At 45.3% G+C, this 12,293-nt stretch overlaps 1 protein-coding gene across 1 annotated transcript in view; it reads right to left on the bottom strand.

Moving 5' to 3' along the window:
* LOC126106844 (collagenase-like) overlaps nt 1-12,293 on the bottom strand; it is a 170,334-nt gene that overhangs the window by 138,725 nt on the left and 19,316 nt on the right. The window lies entirely within an intron of this gene.

Raw genomic sequence — 12,293 nt, 5'->3', positions numbered from 1 at the left:
GTGAGATGATGCATCCTAACGGGTGAGAAGAAAGTAATAGATTGGATAATGAAGGGAATCTGTACCTGGTAAATATTCTTCCAATAAAAACTGTGGAATCAGGGTGGAAAGTTATATGACTGTTAGCACATTACAAGCAGAAAAGAAGGAATCATGAAAAAGGTAGGTCACAAAATGGGTTTCAGTAAAACTCAAGATAATCTGTTTCATAATGGAAATGATAAAAATCACTGTGACCCAAGCGGAACTCCTTATATATACATTCAGGCAGAAAACTGGGAGACTAATAGTTTGAAACATCCTGGCTGATGAGTCTCTAGAAGTTCATGAAACATGAAACATGACCATGACTGTAATGGCGGTTAAAATAAATGCAGTGCTGGGAGATATGGTAAAGTAGTGAAAGAATAAAATGTTACTATTATCGACTGGTGTTGCAAACATAAAATTTATGCAAAAATGTCTAGTTATAGCGGATTTCAGTTAAACAACCATATTACATATAGACAAAATTGTAAGAACTGGAGTGAAATTTGACTGACCAATAAAGAACTAATATTGACTCACCCCTAAAAAATTTTTGAAAAAGACAATTAATTAGTCTGACTTATATAAATAGAACATCCAGATTAGGAAACTTAGTCTGAGTTATGTAAACAGAACGTCCAGATTAGGGAACAGGCAACTCATGACACAAATCAGCACTAGAACAATTAATAGAATAACACTTTTGGTCTAAGACCATCATCCAGTTCTCATATCAATGCTAAGAAAACAAAAGTGGCTACAGAAGCTTGAAATACAAAGCATCATATGGACAGTGATAATATAAAATCGTTATCTATGGAAACTTACAAATTACATACCACTCACACAGAAACTTAAAACCACATTAATTACGAAGCTCTTCAACAATAGCAAAGCATGCCCTGCATCTGTAGTTATCGTCATGCACAACAACAAATAACTGACCATTTTATTAGGGCATAACTTGAGTAATCAAAGTATTGTAATCTCAAAGATAATACCACAAAGATGTCTAATCGACATGGGCTAATTTTAAAAAAAATATTTTACTTTGTATCACATCAAGAATACATTACTGAGACTGAAGAACATGGTGTTAATGGGAATAACATCCACTTAACGTAGATATAAAATAAATTACATTCGTTCCTGATTAGGAAAGCCTTATACTAAGTCGATAAGACAATATTATCCATGAGATTAGAAAAAATTAAAAAATCACTTGTATGAATTATGTATTAAAGAAAAAATCTAATAAACTAATTTTAATGCAAAGAATACATAAAGTTTAAGATAAAAAAAGACAGGACAGTTTTTTTTTTTAATATTTGCTATCAATTGGTTGTTGGTGGATATCTAAAGTTGCCATTCATGAGGCTGCGTCCTCAGGTACCTAATGTACGCTGGGCAGAGTTTCAGCATATTTCCATAGAGTACATTCCATGACTATGAAGTGCATCTTTTGTCACTGCTGTCCACAGGCACACTCGGTACTTTCAGCTGTTCCTTACTTGTACTTAAAGTCCTGCCATCTTCTGCACTTGGTGCATAATGCGATTTAGGATGGTCCACAAGCTCCTAGGTCTGTTGGGACCCTGGAGGAGCTCATGTATGTTCCACACGAAGCCATTCCGAGTTCTGCAAACCACACTACTTCCACCATGCTGTTTCTAGATGGAATCCTTCAGAAGTGAACCTCTTTCCGAGTGTACATGGGGGTTTCCTAGATCTAAGTTGTTGCCTTTGAGTTACATCACAGTCTTGATGTCGTGGCAGCTCGGAATTTCTGTATCATGTCTCCCATTCCTTTTCCAATGGAGATTGACTTTGTGTCTTCCATGGTTCGACCAGATAGCCATTCCGGGGTGTGGATTTTATTGTGCCACATATTCTTCTTATTGCCACATTCAGCTTTGTATCAATCATGTCTGTATGAGCACTATTTAGTCGTACTGGGCATCCATAGTCACCAACAGAATAAACAGGTGAGAGGGCAGCTGTCTTCAGAAGTGCTGCCTTAGCTCCCCAACTTCTTCCACATAATTTGTGTTGTGCATTGCTCTTTTGTTCTCATTTTTGGGGCTGTTGATGTTAGGTGTGTTCTATATCGATTTAGGGCCACATCAAGATATTTTAGGGATGGATAATTTGACAGCAACTGATTTCAGAATACAATTTGTGGTTTATGGCCCATATGCCTGCTACTTAGATAGAAGGTGGAAGTTCCACTTTCATTTTCATTTACTTTGAGTCGCTGTACATAAAAAACCTCATAATCCTAAGTGAGAGTCGTTTCTGTAGCTGTAAAATTAATAGATGTCATCAGCATAAATAAATATTCTCGCTTTCATTTTTGGCCGGTTGGCAACATATAATTTGAAATGTAGTGGGGCCAATAAAGATCCATGTTTGTCAGTTAAATTGTACACTTTGGTTACTTGCCCATTTACATGAATTTGTAATTTCCTGTTGGACAGAACGGTATTGAATATCTGTGCAATTCTTTTACATGGAATTGTTCTTAAGAACTTTAGAAGCATTCGTTTCCGCTATGCTGTATCATATGCTGATGTTAAGTCAATAAACAGGGCTGTCGTTTTCTCCTGACGCTTGAAGCCCTTCCCTATGTATGTTGACAATGTTGGCACTTGATTGCTGCAGCTGTGGTCTGGTCTTAAGTCAGCCTGTTCTAAGGGAATGTTTCTGAAGATAGTTGGTGCTATTTTATTGTAGAGTGCCCTCTCCAACAGTTTATGGCAGATGCGCAAGTGTAATAAGTCTGTAATCTTCAGGCTTGTTGCCAGATTTAGACAGTTTCAGGATGGCAATTATCTTTGTGCTCTTAAAAAGATTGGACGGTCTGCTTGTTATGAGGATTTCATCAAACAGTGCAGCCAGCAACAGCACTGCACCTTGACGAACATCTTTAAGGAATGTACAGTATATGTCATAAGAACCAGTTACTTTACTAGGTTTCAAGGTGTCTAAGGGTCTAAGAAGTTTGGGTGCAGAGACTTTTTTTTTTTTTGCGCAAATCCGAAAGGCTGTGCTTGAAACATTTTAGACTTGAGCTCATGTGTCTTTCCATTGATTTCCGGTTTGTTGTTGTTCCTTACCACTGTTGTTAGAAAAAAATGGCTCTGAGCACTTGGGACTCAACTTCTGCGGTCATCCATGCCCGAGGCAGAATTCGAACCTGCGACCGCAGCGGTCTCGCGGTTCCAGACTGTAGCGCCTAGAACAGCTCGGACAATCCAGCCGGCTGTTGTTAGAATGACAATCCTATGCGCTATATGTGGTGTCACCGCCAGACACCACACCTGCTAGGTGGTAGCTTTAAATCGGCCGCGGTCCATTAGTACATGTTGGACTCGCGTGTCGCCACTGTCAGTAATCGCAGACCTAGCGCCACCACATGGCAGGTCTAGAAAGACGGACTAGCACTCGTCCCCAGTTGTACGACGACTTTGCTAGCGACTACACTGACGAAGCCTTCCTCTCATTTGCCGAGAGACAGTTAGAATAGCCTTCAGCTAAGTCCATGACTACGACCTAGCAAGGCGCCATTAACCATATCTGGAGATAGTCTCACTTGTATAACAATAGCAATGTACCACAAGGATGAATTAAAGTTAAGTAAACAGACGATACGTACTTTTCTTTAGTGCATTCATACGTATCGTGTTCCAGAACTCACGCCAGCTGGCGTGTGTGTACGCGTGCCTTTCAGTTACCCGTCACTGTGGACTGGCTGTCTTGTCAGTCCACTACATTGGCGACGAGCCAATAGAGTTTGTATTAATTTGCTTGTGTCATGGCTTCGCCACATTCTCCAGATGTACTGTCCGAATTTTATCGCTTGCAGAATCAGCAGACGCAGGCGTTATTGGATGCCCTTGGACAGCTCGTCCAGGGTCAAAGTGCGCTGCAAAACGATGCGGCCGCCGCCGCTTCATCGCTACCGCAGCCACAACACGAAGTTGCACCCCCGTTCCGTCAATTTCGTCCCGACGACGAAAGCTGGACGGAGTGGTCACGCCAATTTGGATTCCATCTCGCCGCCTACAGAATTCAAGGTAACGAGCGGCAGCCTTTTTTGTTAGCATCCGTCGGGGTGCAGACGTACCGTGTGATAGTGAAATTGTTTGTCCGACGCGACGTAGCAATGTCTGCTTTAGATGCCTATTTCAAAGAAACTGTTAATGTAGTTGCAAAAAGGTATACGTTCTTTCGTACAAAATGTACGGCCGGTCAAACTAATCGGGAGTGGGTTGCAACTTTGCAAGGCCTTACTAGGGATTGCGCTTTTGAATGTGACTGTGGACTCCCTTATTCAGATACTATGGTGCGTGATGCAATTGCACAGAACGTTTCTGATGTTCGTATACGGGAACAGATTTTGAAACTAGTCAATCCCTCCCTTCAACAAGTGATAGACATATTGGATAGGCAAGACACACTTGACTTTGCTCAGGAATCATTTGCAACTTCGCCAGCTGTGTGTCGCATTAACCGGCCCGCCGGGCGAGCTGCACGGAACTGTAAACAGCCTTCGCGCACGTCCGCACAACCATGTGTCCCGCGAAAGCGAGCAAATGCAGTGCTGAAATCATGCCCGCGGTGTGCAACTAGACATTCGCGTGAGAATTGCCCGTCACGCCAAGCTATTTGCTTTTTCTGTAATAAGAAAGGACATGTTCAAAGTGTTTGCCAGAGAAAGCTTAGATCGGACACTACCAACCATTTCAGGCCCTTTGCTTCGCGCCGGAATCGAACCAAGGACACTCCGGCTCGGGAACCTTCGCCCATGGACATTCATGTAGTTAACGCCACTCCGCCCAGTGTTTCTCTCTCTCACTGTGACTGTGTTCGTCCCACGAAAAGTGTGCGTCGACGTCGACGGCAATCCCGTCACGTCGCAAGTGATTCTGTCCCAGTGTCTGTTCAAGTTGCACAAAACAGTCGCTCTTGTCGTCAGCAGGACAATAAACTTTTTGTAGATTTGGACTTTGCCGGACAAATGATACCGTTCCAGCTCGATACCGGAGCTGCAGTTTCATTGCTCAATCACGCCACGTACAAACAACTGGGCGCCCCGCCGTTGCGTGCCGCAAATGTTCAGCTCACTAGTTATTCAGGACAGCATATCCCTGTGTTAGGACAGTGCAGCCTTCTTGCAACATACAAGGGACAAACAAAACTTGTGTCATTTTACGTTCTTCGTTCTTCTTCTGCAGTGAACTTGTTTGGTTTAGATTTATTTCGGTTGTTTAACTTCTCAATAGTAAATCAGGTCCTATCAGTGAACCAGACTGTGCCTTCCGCCAGTATTTCTCGTCTATGTGACGAATTTGCAGACATTTTTGCACCGGGCCTTGGTTGCGCTAAGAACTATGAAGCACATTTGGAACTAAAAGCCAACGTGCAACCGAAATTTTTCAGAGCGCGCAATGTTCCCCACGCATTGCGTGATGAGGTCGCAAGAACTTTACACGATTTAGAATCACAAGGTGTAATTGAACATGTGCCGGCTTCTCTCTGAGCCCAGAGAGAAGCCGGCACAAAAACCTTCCGGAAAATTGAGACTTTGCGTGGACTTCAAGGCCACAGTGAACCCACAACTAGTGCCTGCAACTTTTCCTTTGCCCCACCCGGAAGATCTTTTTGACAAACTGTGCCCGGGAAAATATTTTTCAAAGTTGGACCTAGCAGATGCGTACTTGCAAATACCGGTGGACGAAGAATCCCAGCACGTAATGGTGGTTAACACGCATCTTGGATTGTACAGATTCAAAAGACTGCCATTCGGGTGTGCATCCGCCCCTGCATTGTTTCAGCAATATTTACAAACTATTTGTGCGTCGGTCCCTACTGCCGCAAACTATCTGGACGATATAGTGATCACCGGAAAGACAGAAGACGAACATCTTGCAAACCTGCGAACATTATTTCAGGTCTTGCGACAAAATGGTCTTCGCTTGAGGAAGGACAAATGTGTGTTTTTTGCTCGTGCCTTGCCATATCTGGGACATGTCCTTAATGCTCAAGGCATACATCCGAGTCCAGGGCACCTCCGTGCCATACGGGACTTACCTTCGCCGCAGAATTTGAAGCAGCTACAGAGTGTGTTGGGCAAAATTAACTATTATACTCGTTATATCGCCCATGCCTCTTCCCTTTCAGCTCCGCTTCATCACTTACGCCGTAAAGGTGTTCTGTTCGTCTGGTCGACGGAATGCGAACGCGCCTTTCGCCAGTTGGAGTCGGCGTTGCTTTCTAATACTTGCCTTACGCCATTCGATCCCCAGAAACCCCTTTTGTTGATGGTAGATGCATCGGATTTCGGGATCGGTGCTGTGCTTGCGCACAAAGATGGTTCGCATGATCGCCCTATAGCCTTTGCGTCCAAATTGCTCTCGTCAGCGCAAAGAAATTATTCCCAGATAGAGAAAGAAGCTTTGGCTCTCGTGTTTGGTGTTACAAAGTTTCATGATTTCTTGTATGGTCGTCACTTTCCCATCATCACAGACCACAAACCTTTGACATCGCTTTTTCATCCGAACAAGCCTGTACCTCCGCGTATAGCGCAGAAATTCATTCGCTGGTCTATTTTCCTCTTGCAGTACCGCTACGATATCTTGTATCGGTCCACTGCTAAGCACGGAAACGCCGATGCGTTGTCCCGTTTGCCTGTTGCCAAGGATAAAGCATTCGATTCTTCCGAACTTCCTTGCATGTTCATTGTTGCGGAAACTGTTGACGTGGTCGAATCGTTTCCGATTGATTTTCGTCGTGTAGCTACAGCCACAGCTGCTGACCCTGTCCTTACTACCGTTTTGCGTTTTGTTGCTACGCAATGGCCCTTGTCCAAGTCCCGGATCGAGGATCCGTTGGTTCACAGATTTTTTGCTCTTAAGGAGAGACTTTTTGTCCGACGTGGTGTTTTGTTGTTGCGTTCTGATAATGATCAGTCTAGGGTCGTGGTCCCATGTTCGTTACAGTCCTCTGTCTTAAAGCTTCTCCACCAAGGACATTGGGGTATAGTGCATACGAAACAACTTGCTCGTCAGCACTGTACTTGGTTTGGAATCGATGCTGCGATTACGAATATGTGCTCTTCTTGCATGGCGTGTGCCAAACAACAATCCGCACCGCCGCGGAAATTCTTTGCATGGCCAAAAGCCACTTCCCCTTGGCAACGCTTACACATAGATTTTGCTGGTCCATTCTGGAATGCTCGATGGTTGGTCATTGTCGATTCCTTCAGTAATTTTCCTTTTGTTGTCCGGATGTCTTCCACGACGTCATCTGCCACCATCCAAGCGTTGTCTGCTATCTTTTGCATTGAAGGTCTTCCACGGACTATTGTTTCCGACAATGGCCCACAATTCATGTCCGCAGAATTCCAGTCATTCTGCAAGGCCAATGGTATTCAACATCTGACGTCCGCGCCGTTTTCGCCTCAGTCAAACGGCGCCTCAGTCAAACGTTGCCTCGCAGGGCGCATACTTCGCTGCCTCGGCCGTGCGATGTATTTGGTTTTGGGGGCCTCTGGTGAGGTGCGTCGGCATCTCAATCAGCTGCGCCTCTGTCGTCGCCTGGGTTCTGCCGCTCCCCGTCTGCTTTCAGCGACGGTGCCGTCTGGTCAGTGCCCTGGGGACCCATCTACTGGCTCGCCTCATCCCCAGGTGTTACCGACGATGCCATCCATTTTGCCCCATGGCGACGCGTCGCCGCCGTTGCTGCCGCCGCCGCCTGTTCTCCCGCCGGCGCCGCTCGCGGTGGACGCTTCGCTGCAGCCGGACGCCTCCCTGGGTCACGCGCCGCCGAACGCTTCCCGTGACCAACTGTCCTCAGCCATGGAACTCTTGCCCACTCCGGACCACATGGCGTCATCGCGCGTCGGATACCCCGACGCAATGGAGGTCGACCCTTCGGCCCCTCCTGTCTCATTACGGGCGCATACGCCGCATGTTGACGTGCACCCTGGACTAGGTTTCCAGGCGTTTCCTAGCTCCCCTCGGACCGAATGGCCGGGTGCGGGTGGCACAGCCTCGCCTGTTGTTAGGCTCCCCACCTCATCGCATACGTCAACATGGGGCCCTCCCCACGGCGGACGGAAGCCTTATAACACGACCGTTCGCCGATTTGCGGGGGAGGAATGTGGTGTCACCGCCAGACACCACACTTGCTAGGTGGTAGCTTTAAATCGGCCGCGGTCCATTAGTACATGTTGGACCGGCGTGTCGCCACTGTCAGTAATCGCAGACCTAGCGCCACCACATGGCAGGTCTAGAAAGATGGACTAGCACTCGTCCCCAGTTGTACGACGACTTTGCTAGCGACTACACTGACGAAGCCTTTCTCTCATTTGCCGAGAGACAGTTAGAATAGCCTTCAGCTAAGTCCATGACTACGACCTAGCAAGGCGCCATTAACCATATATGGAGATAGTCTCACTTGTATAACAATAGCAATGTACCACAAGGATGAATTAAAGTTAAGTAAACAGACGATATGTACTTTTCTTTAGTGCATTCATACATATCCTGTTCCAGAACTCACACCAGCCGGCGTGTGTGTACGCGTGCCTTTTGTTTACCCGTCACTGTGGACTGGCTGTCTTGTCAGTCCACTACACTATATTGTTATGATTTGTTTTATGTGGTAAGGAATTTGAACATAAAACAGCCATAATAATAACTGTTAGAATAATGTTGTAACATATGACCAAAGCAGAATAAGAAGACTTCAAAATAATCACAGTTATGACATTACACACACACACATGCACACCTTAAAAGCTATGAACACTTGTTCATTAGAAGAGTTGTGTTTCAAGCTTATAGCTCTTAGGGTATGAATTTTAGAGAATATGTTTACTGGACTTTTTTCTTGTTTTGGTACATACTACCACTTTCCAAAATATGGAAAGCAAAGCGGTTCCAGTAGAAGAGATGTGTTTCACACTATCAAAGATAAAGAACTGCTCAGAGCTTTTTAGAGCTCATATTTATTTGCCTTTTTTGTTTCGAATGATCATTCCAGTCATATCACTGAATATTGACCATCAGTTCTGAAGCATATATACACTCCTGGAAATGGAAAAAAGAACACATTGACACCGGTGTGTCAGACCCATTATACTTGCTCCGGACACTGCGAGAGGGCTGTACAAGCAATGATCACACGCACGGCACAGCGGACACACCAGGAACCGCGGTGTTGGCCGTCGAATGGCGCTAGCTGCGCAGCATTTGTGCACCGCCGCCGTCAGTGTCAGCCAGTTTGCCGTGGCATACGGAGCTCCATCGCAGTCTTTAACACTGGTAGCATGCCGCGACAGCGTGGACGTGAACAGTCTGTGCAGTTGACGGACTTTGAGCGAGGGCGTATAGTGGGCATGCGGGAGGCCGGGTGGACGTACCACCGAATTGCTCAACACGTGGGGCGTGAGGTCTCCACAGTACATCAATGTTGTCGCCAGTGGTCGGCGGAAGGTGCACGTGCCCGTCGACCTGGGACCGGACCGCAGCGACGCACGGATGCACGCCAAGACCGTAGGATCCTACGCAGTGCCGTAGGGGACCGCACCGCCACTTCCCAGCAAATTAGGGACACTGTTGCTCCTGGGGTATCGGCGAGGACCATTCGCAACCGTCTCCATGAAGCTGGGCTACGGTCCCGGACACCGTTAGGCCGTCTTCCGCTCACGCCCCAACATCGTGCAGCCCGCCTCCAGTGGTGTCGCGACAGGCGTGAATGGAGGGACGAATGGAGACGTGTCGTCTTCAGCGATGAGAGTCGCTTCTGCCTTGGTGCCAATGATGGTCGTATGCGTGTTTGGCGCCGTGCAGGTGAGCGCCACAATCAGGACTGCATACGACCGAGGCACACAGGGCCAACACCCGGCATCATGGTGTGGGGAGCGATCTCCTACACTGGCCGTACACCACTGGTGATCGTCGAGGGGACACTGAATAGTGCACAGTACATCCAAACCGTCATCGAACCCATCGTTCTACCATTCCTAGACAGGCAAGGGAACTTGCTGTTCCAACAGGACAATGCACGTCCGCATGTATCCCGTGCCACCCAACGTTCTCTAGAAGGTGTAAGTCAACTACCCTGGCCAGCAAGATCTCCGGATCTGTCCCCCATTGAGCATGTTTGGGACTGGATGAAGCGTCGTCTCACGCGGTCTGCACGTCCAGCACGAACGCTGGTCCAACTGAGGCGCCAGGTGGAAATGGCATGGCAAGCCGTTCCACAGGACTACATCCAGCATCTCTACGATCGTCTCCATGGGAGAATAGCAGCCTGCCTTGCTGCGACCAAATCATCTGTCGATGAGGTAAGTACAGGTTCGAACAACTATAGTTAACGTTTTAATGTGAGCAACGACACTCAGGAATTATTTGGTTGCACACACATGTTCATGTCACTCCTCTTGACCATCCACTTGTTGAAAGATACATGTAGCCATCCAAAACATAGTGTATAAATTGCTTATCTTCATAGTTCATTTATTCCTATGGAGTTTGGTTTCCAATGAAAAGTCATACCAGTACTGAGTTACAACAATATACATAACACGATAACTCATATCTATGGCTGACACTCCACCAATTTCTTATACTTTGAACATAAATTTCTGATGTTTTAAAACGTCATCAGATTTTCATTAACTGAATTCTGTTACTACAGCTTTTTGTTTTGTTAGTTTCAACTTCCCTTCGTTCACATCACATATATAAATTATTTAAATACGCATTATCTTGATACAATATAAGCATATGATACATTTATTCTTCATTTTACGGATAGGCTTTTATCAGTTATGGGAGTTCATTCCTCCCTTAGATGAAGGAGGGAAAAAGCATTGGAAATAGGACTAAAACATTACGCATTGCTGACCTAACTATGCTTGGCGCCACCTCTTTCGTTTGGGAGGGAAGAAAGGAAATACTCATGTACTGGTTCAAGAATTTATGAGGAAATGTTACTCATATAGTCATGAACTAGTTTCGAAGAAACTTTTGTTTCATGGAAATAATGTGTACCGACTAATCATTCACATTATGTCATGTTTTTTCTTCATGTGCTACTGTTATTTACTTCAATTCACGTTTAGTTAAGTGTTAAATTCCTGGAAATGTAATTATTCAAGTTTTCACGTGACACAATAAAAATTAATTGGTTTTTGTAAAATCTCATTATTAAATGTTTATTTGTACTCTGCAGCGAATAGGTACTGATAATTGTCACGGAGATATACTGCGAGGATGCATATTTCATTTGCCATTTGCCTTATGACCTTTGTATAAATATTCTTATAACTGAACTGTTTATTCGAGGTGCGGCCTGTTTCTTCATTTGGTACCTGCTACTCTCTCTTCTTCTGCGCTGTGACGATGCACTGGTCGCTGAAAGAAAAAAATCCTTAAAACTAACTTAAAACTAATTGCATTACGTAGCTCAGTGGCAACTCATACATTTGGTCATTACATCCGTCCGCAAATATTTCCATACTTTGTTTAAATTCATAGACATCGTTTATTCTGTTACCCTTAATGATTTACTCTGCAAAGAAAATTATTTGACATTTCTTACGGTATTTTATCGTTTGTCCTTAGCTTACACGTCTCGTATAATTTTTCATTATGCTTCCTTTTGCTTATTAATATGTTGTATGTAGCTTGGTATTTAATTAAATTTCTGTGTACATACACTACCGGCCATTAAAATTGCTACATCACGAAGATGACGTGCTACAGACGAGAAATTTAACCGACAGGAAGAAGATGCTGTGATAGGCAAATGATTAGCTTTTCAGACCATTCACACAAGGTTAGCGCCGGCGGCGACACCTACAACTTGCTGACATGAGGAAAGTTTCCAACCGATTTCTCATACACAAACAGCAGTTGACCGGCGTTGCCTGGTGAAACGTTGTTGTGATGCCTCGTGTAAGCAGGAGAAATGCGTACCATCACGTTTCCGACTTTGATAAACGTCGGATTGTAGCCTATCGCAATTGCGGTTTATCGTATCGCGACATTGCTGCTCGCGTCGGTCGATATCCATTGACTGTTAGCAAAATATGGTATCGGTGGGTTCAGGAGGGTAATACGGAACGCCGTGCTGGATCCCAACGGCCTCGTATCGCTAACAGTTGAGATGACAGGCATCTTATCCGCATGGCTGTAACGGATCGTGCAGCCACATCTCGATCCCGGAGTAACAGATGGGGACTTTTGAAAGAC

The sequence above is a fragment of the Schistocerca cancellata genome, chromosome 10 (genome assembly GCF_023864275.1).
Source record: "Schistocerca cancellata isolate TAMUIC-IGC-003103 chromosome 10, iqSchCanc2.1, whole genome shotgun sequence".
Classification (NCBI taxonomy): domain Eukaryota; kingdom Metazoa; phylum Arthropoda; class Insecta; order Orthoptera; family Acrididae; genus Schistocerca; species Schistocerca cancellata.
Note: the sequence above shows the minus strand (reverse complement) of the source record. Positions and strands in the feature narration are given on the sequence as shown.